The sequence below is a fragment of the Diceros bicornis genome, chromosome 22 (genome assembly GCF_020826845.1).
Source record: "Diceros bicornis minor isolate mBicDic1 chromosome 22, mDicBic1.mat.cur, whole genome shotgun sequence".
NCBI lineage: Eukaryota > Metazoa > Chordata > Mammalia > Perissodactyla > Rhinocerotidae > Diceros > Diceros bicornis.
In genome coordinates, this window is record NC_080761.1 from 4,142,179 (window position 1) to 4,156,469 (window position 14,291).

Here is a 14,291-nt window from a genome sequence, read left to right on the forward strand (position 1 = left end):
ACTCACACCAGCTGGCTTTGAGTTAGATCTGCCAGTGGGAGGCAAATTTGGGAGAATAAAAGGAGGTAGGAGGGGCTAGGGAAACACCTTCCCGTTTGCTTTCTTGCTACTGTCCCTCTGCAGAGAGGACAGGTTTAGCCAGACTCAGCACCAACCGGGAGGCAAGGGTCTGAGCCCCGGCCCCACAATGCCCCCTTTGGAGATCTGAGCATTAACCATGCAGGGGTCCCCCCTCAGAGCTTCCAGTTCCCGGAAACACCACCTCCTTCCTTTGGTTCCACTGGCTCTGCAGTTCCTGCCATCTGAGTTACTTAGTATCTTTTTTTTTTCACTCTGTCAGCCTTCCGACTCCGGTGTTACCAATTCCCTCTAAATCCTCTCTGTTTGAAATGCTCAGTGTGCTTTTTCTTTTTGTGACTGCACCTGACTGAGACTCCATCACATAGATTATCTTGCCTGATTGAGGGAGCAGGCTGGCTGGGTGGAATCTCTTTTTTACAATGAAGAATAAGAAACTCCTTATCAATCAGGGTCCCAAGAGGAAACAGAGGCACAACTGAGTAATTTGAGGAATTATTTGCAAACGTGTGAGAAGAGTGTAGGGGACTCATCGGAGCCGGTAATAGAGGGGTGCTTTTACTACCCCAAGGCCTGAAGGGGCTGGGAAGGGAGCAGTTCTTAGAACCCAGTGAGAGAGAACCGTGTAAGGAGCACTGCCTCAGAGGAGCGTGCCCTTCAGCTGAGAGGTCTGCCAGGCCGCGGCCACCCCATGGAGGGAGAGGGGAATTGTGATACTCTGGTTTGTAATAGGGAATATCTATTTCATCTTCATCCCCGTTCCTTGGAATTTCCTAGTGATAAGATCAATACATGTGTCATTTGTTATTCATAATGAGCCCCTTTCAACAGCACTTGAGTTTATATTAATGAGGTGACTTTTGGAAAGCCCTTAAGGATGGGAGCTGGTTGCCAGGGGAACCAACCATGTGATTAGAGTGGGAACTTTCAGCCCTACTCCTCGACCTTTGGGGAGGGAAGAGGGGCTGGAGATTGAGTTCCATCACCAATGGCCAACGATTTAATCAATCATGCCTACATCATGAAGCCTCCATAAACTATAAACTATGAACTAGGGGGAGAGGAGAACTCGGTTGGTGAACATGTGGAGGTGCTGGAAGGTGGTGTGCCTGGAGAGGGCACAATAGCCCCACACACCTTCCCATGTACCTTGCCCTATGCATCTCTTTTATCTGGCTGTTCCTGAGTTGTATCCTTTTTTGATAAACTGGTAAGTAAACTGTTTTCCTCAGTTCTGTGAGCCATTCTAGCAAATGATTGAACCTGAGGAAGGGGTTGTGGGAACCTCCAATTTACAGCCAGTTGGTCAAAAGCCTAGGTAACAACCTGGACTTGCAATTGTCACCTGAAGTGGGAGCAGTCTTGTGGGACTGAGCCCTTAACCTGTGGGATGTGACACTACTTTCAGGTAGATAGTGTCAGAATTGAGTTAAATTGTAGGTTACCCAGCTGGTATCTGAGAATTGCTTGGTGTGGGAAAACCTCCTCACATATTTTGTGGTCAGAATTATTGAGAGGAGAGTGTTGAGTGGAGAATCAGGAATGTGTTTTCTTGACAGGAATGAATACCCAAACTTCCTTCTCCTGCTGTCCTCTGGGTCTCCTGCTGGGCCTCCAACTGGTCACATCCAACTGGAAGCTCACTGATGTATCATAAGGTTAATCTGCTAAGACACCAAGTTGGAGGGGGGAGAAGGGTAGAGAGTGGGTCTGGAGGGAAGGGATGTAACATAAAACCCAACTTTTAAGTGGTTTGCCCACAGTCTTACTGTTACTAGTTGGTAGCTCCTGAGTTGGGACACTGGGTTTCTGCCTATACTCTGCTCTATGTTTAAAAAGAAGTAAAACTTTAAGCCGAAAGAATTAGTCTCTTATTGTGGAATTTAAGATTTTAGCAAGGTGGGAGGTGTTTTACAGACATTAGAGCCTAATCTGCTTCTGTGTGAGACAGCCATGCTTGCTGGCTGCTCCAGATGTTATTTGCTGTGTGACAAGCGATCCCCTAATAGTGGCATAAAATGACAACCATTTTCTTGTGCTTACAGATTCTGTGGCTCAGAAAGGGCGCAGTGGGATGGTTTGTTTTGCTCAGTGATGTCTGGGAGCTCAGCTGGGAAGAGTCAAAGGCTAGAAATAATTCAGCCTCTGGAGCTGGAATCATCTGAAGGGTTACTTAGTTACATGTCTGGCAATTGATGGGAGCTGCTGCCTGGGACCCCAGCTGCGGCTGCTGGAGGGCAACCTGTACATGGCCTCTGGACGTGCTGCTGGGTCTTCTTCACATGATGCTGGCTGGTTCCAAGAATGAGAATCCCAAAGAAAACTAGGAGGAAGCCATACTGTCTTGTATGACTTAGGCTTGGAAGTCGCATGCATCATTTGCAAGCCCTCCCAGATTCAATGGGAGGGAACACAAACCCCACCTCCTGATCGGAGGAGGATCGTGTGTAATAGGTCGTATTGTCATGGCCATCTTTGGAAAATACAGTGAGCCACACTATTCAATCTTACTCTCAATGTTTACCCTCGCATATGTCAATTATAGGGTATTACTTGGCATTTCAACTATTGGTGGAGCAACTTATAAAGTGTAGACATTGTGTTTCTAAACCTTCACGTCAAACTCTGGTGAATTTGCCTTTGGGGAAGAACTTCTACAACCAGCCGCTTAGGTGAGAAAAGGAATGCACTTCAGTTTATACAACCTGGGGCAGATTTTAGAGATAACTTTTAGTTGAGTGATATAGGGTTTTTTCCAATGTATTAATCCTGGGTTGATTTGAAAGATTGAATGTCTAACAAGCTTTTTGACAGTCTTTAAATTAGCAGAGACTTTCCTTATAATAAAGGCCCCAAGATGTTGCACTGGCTTATGACACGAGGGTAGAAAAGCTCTCTATTTTGAGATCTTTATCCCCATCACCAGCAGCACTAGATAATAGCTAACATTTGTCGAGCACTAATAATATGTCAGGGACTATGTAAATCCTCATAACAACTTAGGAAGTAGGAACTATTATTATTATTACTACCTTCGTTTTACAGATGAGGCACAGAAAAGTTGAGTAACTCACACAGGGTCCCCTGACGGTCAGTGGCGGAGCTGGGACTTGAACGTGGGTCCTCTTCCGGCATCCGTGGGCTAAAACCCTACAGGAGAGCCCCAACTGTCTGGGATAAGGTTCTTCTATTGGACTTACTGGCAACAGTGAACACTATTCTTCCAAGTCTGTATTTTCCACTTTCCCATGTTGTGGAGAGAGGGGAGGAATCAAACTTTGCAGCCGGGCCCATGTGTCTCGATTTCAACACTGACCACTTTCCAAATTTACCAGTGTCTGTGAATCATTTGGGAACAGGGAGGCTTGCCAGATTTCCCTGAACTTTGGTTTCTGCTGAGGAGTACTGGCTCTTGTTTCTTGCCTGATTCTCCTCTCATTTGGAGGGCTTGGGACCCCAAGGAACAGCTGGTCATTTTGCTAGAAGCATTCACTCTGTGTTTTTCCAGCCTGCCATCTGTGCTACCTCCCAGGATGCCAAAGGCCAGAGGATCCCTCTGACAGCGCTCAGAGCCGGAAAATGAGGTGATTATGGGCTGCCGCTCCAAAAAATTTGGGAGCTGTTGCTGGGGCAGTTCCTTGGGACATCATCCATTTCTTGTTCTCGTGGGATGGGAACCAGAATGCCCCACTTCAAAAACACTCCTTTAGCCAGTGCTTGCCAGAGAAAGCTGAAGACGGTCATCTCAGGGTCAGCGTGATTTCAATCATGTTTGTCTGCTTCTGAAGCCAAAAAAGATGATTATTCTCATTAGTTTATCCCCTGTGCTTAGGGTTCAGCGTCGCTTGACTTGCTACCGCCCTCTACTGGTGTGAGAGAGAGACTGTGGGGTCTTTCTATCTAATCCTGTAGGAATTTTAGAACAGAAGCCAATTTGGGGAAAGAAATTCCTCCAATTATTTTTTTACTTCTTTTTTTAAAATTATAAGTGACATATAACATTATATTCATTTCAGATGTACAATATAATGATTTGGTATATGTATATATTGCAAAATGATCACCACAATAAGTCTAGTTAACAGCCCTCACCATACATGGTTACAAATTTTTTTCTTGTGATGAGAACTTTTAAGATCCACTCTCTCAGCAACTTTCAAATATACGATACAGTCTTGTTACCTGTAGTCACCATGCTGTACATCACATCCCTGGGACTTATTTATCTTATAACTGGAAGTTTGTGCCTTTTGACCCCCTTCACCCATTTTGCCCCCCTCTACCATCCCCCGCCCCCTGCCTCTGGCAACCACCCATCTGTTCTCTGTATCTATGAGTTTGCTTGTGGGTTTGTTCTAGATTCCACATATGAGTGAGATCATACGGTATTTGTCTTTCTCTGTCTGACTTATTTATTTGTCTTAGCATAACGCCCTCAAGGTCCATCCTTCAATTTTTTTTCTTTTTGGAGCTGCCTTTGTGGGGGAGTGTGTGTGTGTGTGTGTAGCAAGGGGGTCATCAAGAGAGAAAGAAAAGGAGGAGAGAAGAGTTTCAGTTTCAGTTTCACACACTCTGACAAGATGGCTGACAGTGGCCCAGGCCCTTAGCCTCTTTGGGCTCTGGTTACTTCATCAGTAAAAGTAGGAGGCTTGACCACATGACCTATAATTTTCTATTCAGCTCTTATAGTCTATATACGTCAAGTAAGTTTCGGAAATAAAATTCCTTTTTTTCTCAATCTTTAAAAAATATTTTTTCTTATTATAAACATATATGCAGTGTAGAAAATACAGAAACTATAGAAGAAAGAGAAGAAAATCAAAATCACCATTTATCCCACCACCCATTCTTCATTGATTGTGGATTTTCTTTTATAAATTTTCTGTGTGTGTGTCTAAGTGCAGATTTTACGTTTTGCCTTTTCCCTTAAGATAACAGCGTGAGATTTCCTTCTAATAAGTATTCAAAAGATGATTTACAATGGTTACTTAATACTTATCATATGACTGAACATAATTTATTTTACCATTCCCTTTTGCTTTGAATTTAGGTATCTTCTGATTTTAAAAATCTTATAACTAACTTAGAACAATATATACATCCTTGTATGTGCATCTTTTTGTTGCTGATGATGTTGATGTTTTGAGTATTTTTATAATGGCTTTATTAATTCAAATACTACACAACTTACCCATTTAAAGTGTATACTTTGATTTTTTTTAGTGTATTCACAGAGTTGTGCAACCATTGCCACAATTAATTTTAGAACAATTGTAGGACATTTAATCACCCACATAGGAACCTCATACCTATTAGCAGTCACTCCCCATTCCACATCCTCCCTCCCCAGACCCAGACAACCACTAATCTACTTTTTGTCTCTATGGATTTGCCTATTCTGGACTTTTAATATAACTAGAATTATATAATATGTGGCTCTTGGTTAGTGGCTTCTATCACTTAGCATACTGTTTTCAAGGTTCATCATGTGGTAGCATGTATCAGTACTTCATTCCTTTTTGTTGCTGAATAATATTCCATTGTATGGCTATATCACATTTTATCTATCAGTTCATCAGCTGATGGATATTTAGGTTGTTTCTACTTTCTGGCTATTGTGAATAATGCTGCTATGTACATTCGTATTCAAGTTTTTGTGTGGACATGTGTTTTCATTTCTCTTGGGTGTACACCTAGGAGTGGAATTGCTGGGTCAAATGGTAACCTTTTGAGGAATTGCCAGACTGTTTTCCAGAGTGGCTATACCATTTTTACATGACCACCAGCAGTGTAGGAGGGTTCTAATTTTTCCACATCCTCACCAACACTTGTTATTATCTGTCTTTTTGATTATAGCCATCGTAGTGGATATGAAGTGATATCTCATTATGGTTTTGATGGTCATCTCCCTGGTGTCTAATGATGTTGAGCATCTTTTCATGTGCTTATCGGCCATTTCTATATCTTCTTTGGAGAAATGTGTATTCAGATTGTTCGCCCATTTTTAAATGAGGTTGTATTTTTTTATTGATGTGTGTGCATCTTTACATAACTGATTATTTCCTTGAGGTAGGATTTCTGGATGAAAATTTCTAAACATTTTTAAAGCTCCTAATACTGATTACCAAGTTGTTTCTAGAACAGCTGTATAAATTTATACCTCCACCTTTAGCAGTGATTCTCAACCAGGGGTGTGATTTTTGTTCCCCAGGGGACATTTTGCAGTGTCTGGAGACATTTTTGGTTGTTCCGACCCAGGGAAGGAGGATGCTGCTGGCATCTGTCATGGGTAGAGGCCAGGGATGCTTCTAAACATCCTACAATGCACAGCACAGCCTCCTTTCCTCCACCCGAGACAGAATTATCTGGCCCAAAATGTCAATAGTGCTGATGTTGAGAAACTTTGCTCTTTGGTTTATGAGGATGTCTGTCTCAACATACCATTGTTTCCATCTATCAATTCTTGATTTTAGAATTATGTTAAATCCTACCTGGTCAAATGATTAACCATTACACTTTCTAATTATTCCCCTTTGGGTCAGTATGTCTTCCTTCAATAAAAGCTGGAGTGTGATATATTCAATTCATTCCCACAAGTATTTGTCGAGGCTTACTACATGTTACTTATTGGTAGGCCCAAAGTAGGTTACAGAAAACCAATAAGACATTAACTCAAAGGATGTAATGACAACGGTTATTTACTAGCATTTTTGATACCTAATATGTGTTAAAGACGTATACATTTTCACTCATCACAGCACACTATGAAGTGGGTATTGTATTAGTTAGGTTTAAGTTCACTTGTGAACTTTTAATTGTGTAATAGAGATTCCAACAGTGGCTTAAAAAAGGAAGACGTTTATTTCTTTTTTGCATAAAAGTCCATAGATGGGCAGTCCAGGGCGGGCACAGCAGCTCTGCTGCATGAAGTTTTGAAGGACCAGCTCCTGCCAGCCCACCACTGCTCTGATCATAGGGAGTCCACCAGGGTGGCTGCCTCTCCAGCCACCACATCCACGTTCAGGCAGCAAGATGGAAGAAAGGGTTGACAGAAAAGGAGCAAAGGTGTGTGCCAGTTTCTTTTCAAGGAAGATTCTTAGAAGCTGTCACATGATACATTCTTCTGTTTCTCATGGGCGGAACTTCATCATACACCACACCTAGATGCAAGGAAGGCCGACATTCTGCGACCCCATTTGCACGTCTCAAGACTTCTATTACTGTGAAAGAAAGGGTACAGGGATGGGGAGACAATAGCTTCCTTTTATAGATAAGGACATGGAAGCTCAGAGACATTAAATTGTCATAATTTACATAGATTAAAAATTCCAGACCTGAGACTTGACCCTAGCTCTGTCTGATAACAAAATTCATGGTTTTTTCTGTTGTATCACGTCACCTTTCATGTAAAGTTTTAATGAGCTACCAAGACATGAATCAATTATAAAACAAGGCAGATATTTTTCAAGTATTTGTTAGAATATGTGCAAAGAGCAGTAACCCCCAGTCCTGGCTGTGATTGTAAAAGCTCACATGTGCCCACCTCACGCCAGGGCTGCGACTCAGCCCTCTGGAGAGAGCAGGCGGGTGTCTGCGGGCAGAGGCCCCTGACTGGGGTGGGGAGGGTGGGGCAGCTCACCAAAGGTTGGTCAAATCTGGGAGTCATAGAGGATAATACATACCTTAAACATTTTAACTTAAAAATTATTGTGGAAAATTCCAAACATACTCAAAGCAATCAGAATAGTATATAATGTACCCTCATTATGCTATTCAACACGTATCAACATTTTGCCATTCTTGCTTTATCTATAACTCCATCTTCTCCCCATCCTCCACTCGAGTTTTTAAATTCCATTTTCTTAAGGTAAAATTTACGTACATTGACATACACAAATCTTAACTGTACAGTTTTGACAAATGGATACAGATGTGTGATTCACTTGTCCTCTCAAGATATCTAACATTTCCACTACCCCAGAAAGTTCCCTGAGTTCTGTCACTATAGATTAATTTTGCCTGTGCTAGAATTTTATATAAATGAAGTCACACAGTATGGGTTCTTTTGTGTCTGGCTTCTTTTACTCGGTATCATGTCTGCAAGATTCACCCATGTTGCTGCATTCATTCATTTTTACTCCTGAGTATAATTTCACGTAGGAATATATCACAATTTGTTTATCCATTCTCCTCTTGATGGACATTTGGTTTTCCAGTTCGGATTATCATGACAAATGCTGCTATGAACATCTTTGCCTAAGTATTTTTGTGGACATATGTTTTCATTTCTCTTAGGTTTATACCCAGGAGTAAATTTACTGGGTCAAACGGTTTGTGTATTAAATATTTTATTTTAACTTAAAACATATAAAAGTATATTCCTTTGCCAATCTTTTGATGTAGAGCCAAGTCCTTTCTTTTAAGTATGGGTCCACTGATTGGAATTGCAGCTTGTATTTCTGACATAAATCACACCCATATAATGCATAAATTACAATACATAGTCTTTATTTCTTTAAAGAGGAATGAGAACTTAAAGACATTTAAAAGCAATCTGAACGCAGAATCCTGTTAGATTTTCAAAATCCCCCCAACAGTCTTTTACAGTTATCTTGTTCACATCTAATTCTACTTTAATAATTTTTATCGATTTGTCCTTATTGTCTTTCCAAAGCATTTGCCTTAGTTTTCATAATAATAATAATGATGATGATGATATGATGATGATGATGATGATAATTCTCTTGCTTTTCATGCCAAGATTTTATTGATTTATATATTTTTTAATTCAATTGTGTAATTATAATAATAAATACAATGACGTAAACAGGTTTGGGAACAACACAATGGGAACCAGCAGGCAGAAATGAAAAAGTACGTAGCAGAGAGGAGCCTTACACTTGGCAGTGGATGTTCAGTAAAGGTACTCGCTGACTTGCAGTCCGTATGTTGTACAGAGAGAACAAACAGCGCCAGTTTGCTCTGGTTACTATTGCTGGGTAACAAATACTCCAAAACTTAGCAGCTTAAAGCAATTATTTTATTATGCTTGTGGATTCTGCAGGACAGGGTATGGTGGAAAACACTTTTATCTGCTTCAAGATGCATGGAGCCTCAGTTGGGAAGGCTTGATGAATGGAGGTGACAATGGCTGGGGACTGGAATCATCTGGAGGTCTCTTTATTTACACATCTGGCAATTGATGTGAGCTATTGGCTGAGACCTCACCTGGGGCTGTCAATTGAAGCCTCTCCATGTGGCTTGGGCTTCCTTATAGCATAGAGATCTTTTTATTTGGCAACCCAAGACTTCAACAGAGAGTGTTCCAGTGAGTTTGTAGAAAATGCATTTGTTTTTTTTTTTTTTTTTACCTAGTGTAGAGTTATTTCTGTTCGTTACAAATAGATGATGTTGAACATCTTTTTATGGACTTCTTTTTGCCATCCATGTATCTTCTTTGGTGAAGTGTCTCTTCCAGTCTTTTACCCCTTTTCTAATTAGATTTTTTGTTTTCTTATTGTAGAGTCAGGAGAGTTTTCTATATATTCTGCATACAATTCCTTTGATTTTTGCAGATTTTATTTGCGGATTTTCTCCCCAGTCTGTGGCTTATATTTTTATCCTCTTAACAGAGTATTTTGCAGAGGAAACATTTTTAATTTTGGTGAAGTCCAGTTGACCAAAATTTTCTTTTATGGATTATGCCTTTGGTGTCATATCTAAAAATTTTATGCCTAATCCCAGGTCAAAAACATTTTCTCCTGTTTTCCTCTAAAAGTTTTATAGTTTTACATTTAGATCTATGATCTATTTTTAGTTCATTTTTGTATAATATGTGAAGTTTAGGTTGAAGTTCATGTTTTTGCTTATGAATGTCCAATTGTTCAAATGCTATTTGTTGAAAAGACCTTTGCCATTGAGTTGCTATTGCATCTTTGTAAAAGATCAGTTTGCTATCCTTGTGTGGGTCTATTCCTGAACCTTCTATTCTGTTTCATTGATTTATGAGTCTATGCCTCTCCCAATACCACATTATCTTTATTGCTGTAGCTAGAGTAAGTCTTACATTCAGGTAATACTTTTAAAAAATAATTTTGGTGTTTTAGTTACTTTGCTTTTTGTATAAATTTTAGGTTTAGCTTGTCTGTATCTACAAACAATCTTGCTAGGATTTTTGATAGGAATTGTGTTAAATCTCTAGATCAATTTGAGGAAAATTGACATCTTTACTATGTTGAGTCTTAACAATCCATGAACATGGTATGTCTCTCCATTTATTTAGATCTTCTTTGATTTCTTTCATTAGAGTTTTGTAGTTTGCAGCATACAGATCCTGTACATGATTTGTTAGATTTATACCTAACTCTTTCTCTCTCTTTTTTCTCCAGCAATTATAAATGGTATCGTGTTTTTAATTTCAGTTTTCAATTGTCCATTGCTAGTATATAGAAATACAATTAATTTTTGTGTGCTGACCTTGTATCCTGTGGCTTTGCTAAAGACACTTATCCATACTAATAATTTTTTTTGTAGATTCCTTGGGATTTTCTACATAGACAGTCATGTCATCTGCAAATGACAGTTTTATTTCTTATTTTCCAATCTGTATGCCTTGTATTTCCTTTTCTTGCCTTATTGCACAGGACTTCTGATACTATGTTGAATAGGCGTGATGGAAGCAGAAATTCTTGCCTTGTTTCTGGTCTTAGGTGGAAGCATTCAGTCTCTACCAGTAAGGAACATGTTATTGTAGCTTGTAACATCACTTTTAATGGCTGTGTAATGTTCTGGCATACTTAGACCATGCCTCTAGAGGGCATGTAGCATGTCATACGTTTTGCTATTATAAACAATGTTTCAGTGAATGTTCTTACAGAAAAAGTTTTATGCATATCACCATTGCACACTCCTAAATGTCCACACTGTCTACTTTCCTTCTTTTACTATGGATGAAAGGTCCCTGCTCTCATCCAAGACCACTGGTCCTCTGGTTTCCAACCCATCTTGCCTGTAATTATCTCCTTTACTTTCTTCACCATCAGTTTCTCTCCTGGATGATTCTCGACAGCATACAAACAAGCTCTAGCATGTGCCATTAAAAATATTTCTTCCTTGTCTCTACGTCATTCTCCAGCTGCTGCCCCCTCTCTCTATTCCCTTTCATGGAGCTTCTCAGGAGTTTCCTTTGTCACTACTTCCATGTCCTCACTTCACATTCTCTCTTCAACCCATTCCAATCAGCCTCTGTTCTCACCTCTCCACTGAGACTGTGCTTGTCAAGATCAGCAATAACCCTTAAGTTGTCAATCCAGTGGTCACTTTTTGGCTCATATTGTGATTGTCACCCATTGACTCTTGAAACACTTTCTTCATGTGACTTCAGGACAGCACACCCTAATTTCCTTCTACCTCACTGGCTGCTCCAGAGCATGTCTGCAAATTTATCCTCCCACCAGCAATGGCATCAGGATTGTGTTAATTTAGTAAAGTGAACTTGGAAGTTTTTCATTTGTTTCTATCCTACAGAACAGTTTAAATAGCAAAGACATTTTCAATTCCTTGAAGGTCTGAAAGAACCTGCCTCAAAAACTACCTGGGCCAGCATATTTTTTGGAGATGATTCTTAGTTATATAGTCAGCTTATTCCATAGCTCTTGACTCATTGACATTTTTCTCTTTTTCTTTTGCCTGATTCTTCCCTGCTTGTTGGATAGTGAGATAAAGCATGGACTACTAGCTTAAAAGGTTTTATTTATTTATTTAGTTACATTTAATGGGCTCCATTCTTTTCATTCTAATTTATTATTTCAGTTAGGTCTAGAGGATGTTGTTCTATAAGGAGAATGAAGACTTTGCAATGTTAAGCAGTGAATCTGTCCCACCCAGACTGTAGGATTAAGGCAAATAAAAGGAAGTTGAAGCTTCTGTCACTTCGGTCAACTTCTACCCCAAGACCAGAACCACTACAACATGGTCTTGAATATGAACATACTTTACTGACCACCCCTAGAAAGATAACACATGAGTGCTGGGAAGTTTGTGTAGCCGGGAGGGATCTGTAAGATGCAGCCGCTGCTTTCCCTGGTGGCCAACGGCTGCACGTTCAGCAAGACCAAGAGAGAATATGGGTGGAGTCCCAACATGCGCTAGATGAGGAAGGATGTTCTATTTCCCAGAAGACTTAAGAGCATGAGCCACTGTGTATTGAGTAGCAGTAGGAGTGTCAGTCACTGACCAAGGCATGAGTTGATTCCTAAGGAGGAGAAAAGACTCAACGGCTGAGAATTTCTATTTAAGAGAGTTTTAGTTTCATCTCATCTCGATGGGAGTGGGTGCTAGATGCACCATTTTACTTAGATTGTGTTACTGGGGTGGCTTAGGATGTAGAGAGACAGTGCTTTTGAATGGCTCACTTTCTCAAACTGCCTCCCGGCGTCTCCCCTGCTCGGCGCTGGTTGTCACAGTGGGCGGCAGTTGGTCATCCCCAGACACTTCCCAGAAGGCTGGGCATGGAGGACGGGGCTGGGTGTGGACTTTGGGCTGTGCCCTCTCCTCTTTGGTCCACCTACACCGCCGGTCTGCAAACCTGGCTGTGCACGAGAGTCATCAAGACAAGTTGGAAACTCGAGGTTTTCAGGCTCTCCTGACCACCTGAAGTAACCGCCTCCAGGTAGACAGCCCTGGGGTCTGACGTTTGTTGTTGTTGTTGTTTTAAACAGCTTTATTGAGGTAAAACTGACGTACAATAAGCTTGTACATGTTAAAAGTGTATAATTTGATAAGTTTTGAAACTCTCAGCACAGTCAGTCACGATTACAATATTGATTGCTGTCTGTGCAGCTGTTGATCAGGCCACCCAGTCTGAGGTCTTTCGTTATGGCCACTTCAGCCAACTAGGGCCCTTGTGCCCTTTGTAATCCGTCCCTCCTGCCCCATCCCAACCCCAGGAAACCTTCTGTTACTATAGATTAATTTGCATTTCTTAGAAATTTATATAAATGGAATCATACAGTATGTATTCTTTTTTGGGCTGGCTTCTTCCACACAACACAATAATTTTGAAATCCACCCATGTTGTTGTATGTATAGATCCTTTGTACTGCTGAGTGGTATATTCCAGGGATTGGCTGGACAACAACTGATTTATCCATTCACCTGTTGATGGACATTTGGGTTGTTTCCAGTCGGGGCTATTACAACGGAAGCTGTTATGAGCATTCATGTTCAAGTCTCTGTACAGACATATATTTTCATTTCTCTTGGGTAAATACCTGGGAGTAGAGTGGCTGGGTCATATGATAGGTATATGTTTAATTTTTTAAGAAACTGCCAACCTGTTTTCCGAAGCGGTTATAGCATTTTATGTTCCTACCTACAGTGGGTGAGAGCCCCAGCTGCTTCACGTTCTTGCAGGATCTGAGTATTTACTAGCTCCTTAAGCCACAGGCCCTGTGCCAGTCTGAGACTGTTCTTTGGCCGCTGCAGATCCAGACAGTGCTTCCAGGGATACCGTCAGCTGGGTGGAGGCAGGGGTGGCGGGCAGGGTTTGGGCCTGGAATGAAGTGCCTCTAGCTAAGACATGACGAAACATCACATACACGTGAGCTGGGAGCTAGTCCAGGATCCTGCTGTTTTCTCCTCCTAGAACATCCATAACACCCATGCCAGCTGAAATCCTAACATCAAGGCCTATCAAATTCTATATGATGCCACGGAAAGCATCTATGGTTTAGAGTTAGGTAAAACGTGTGAGTTTTAAATATTATTTAATTTCTTATACTTAGTTTATTATTTGCAAAATGAGGATGAGTGGATGTTGCACCTGGGGTAGTTGAGAAATCATGCAGGCTGGCACCAATACCGGCTCATGACAGGCACCCAGCAAGTGCCATCTCCCCCTTGTCATCCTGCTCTCGAGTTAGATGTTGATGCACTTGACTTCTTTCCCCTCCAGCGCAGGAACTAAGCCCGTCCAACTCTGCTACCTACTCAGGACTTTGTGTTCCCACAGCTCATTCTCCAGAAATATGCGCAGGTGGAGGATGTATCTGAGGACACTGCTTGGTCTTTCTCTCTGGGCCAGCACATTTTGGGTGACATCCCTCTGGGGACCATTAGAGTTGCCAAGTGGGGCTCTGCCCTCCTGGGGAACCCCCATCTGGTGACTGGGACCCTGCTGCAGAGGCTTTGTCATCTTGCTGAGTTTTTCTTCC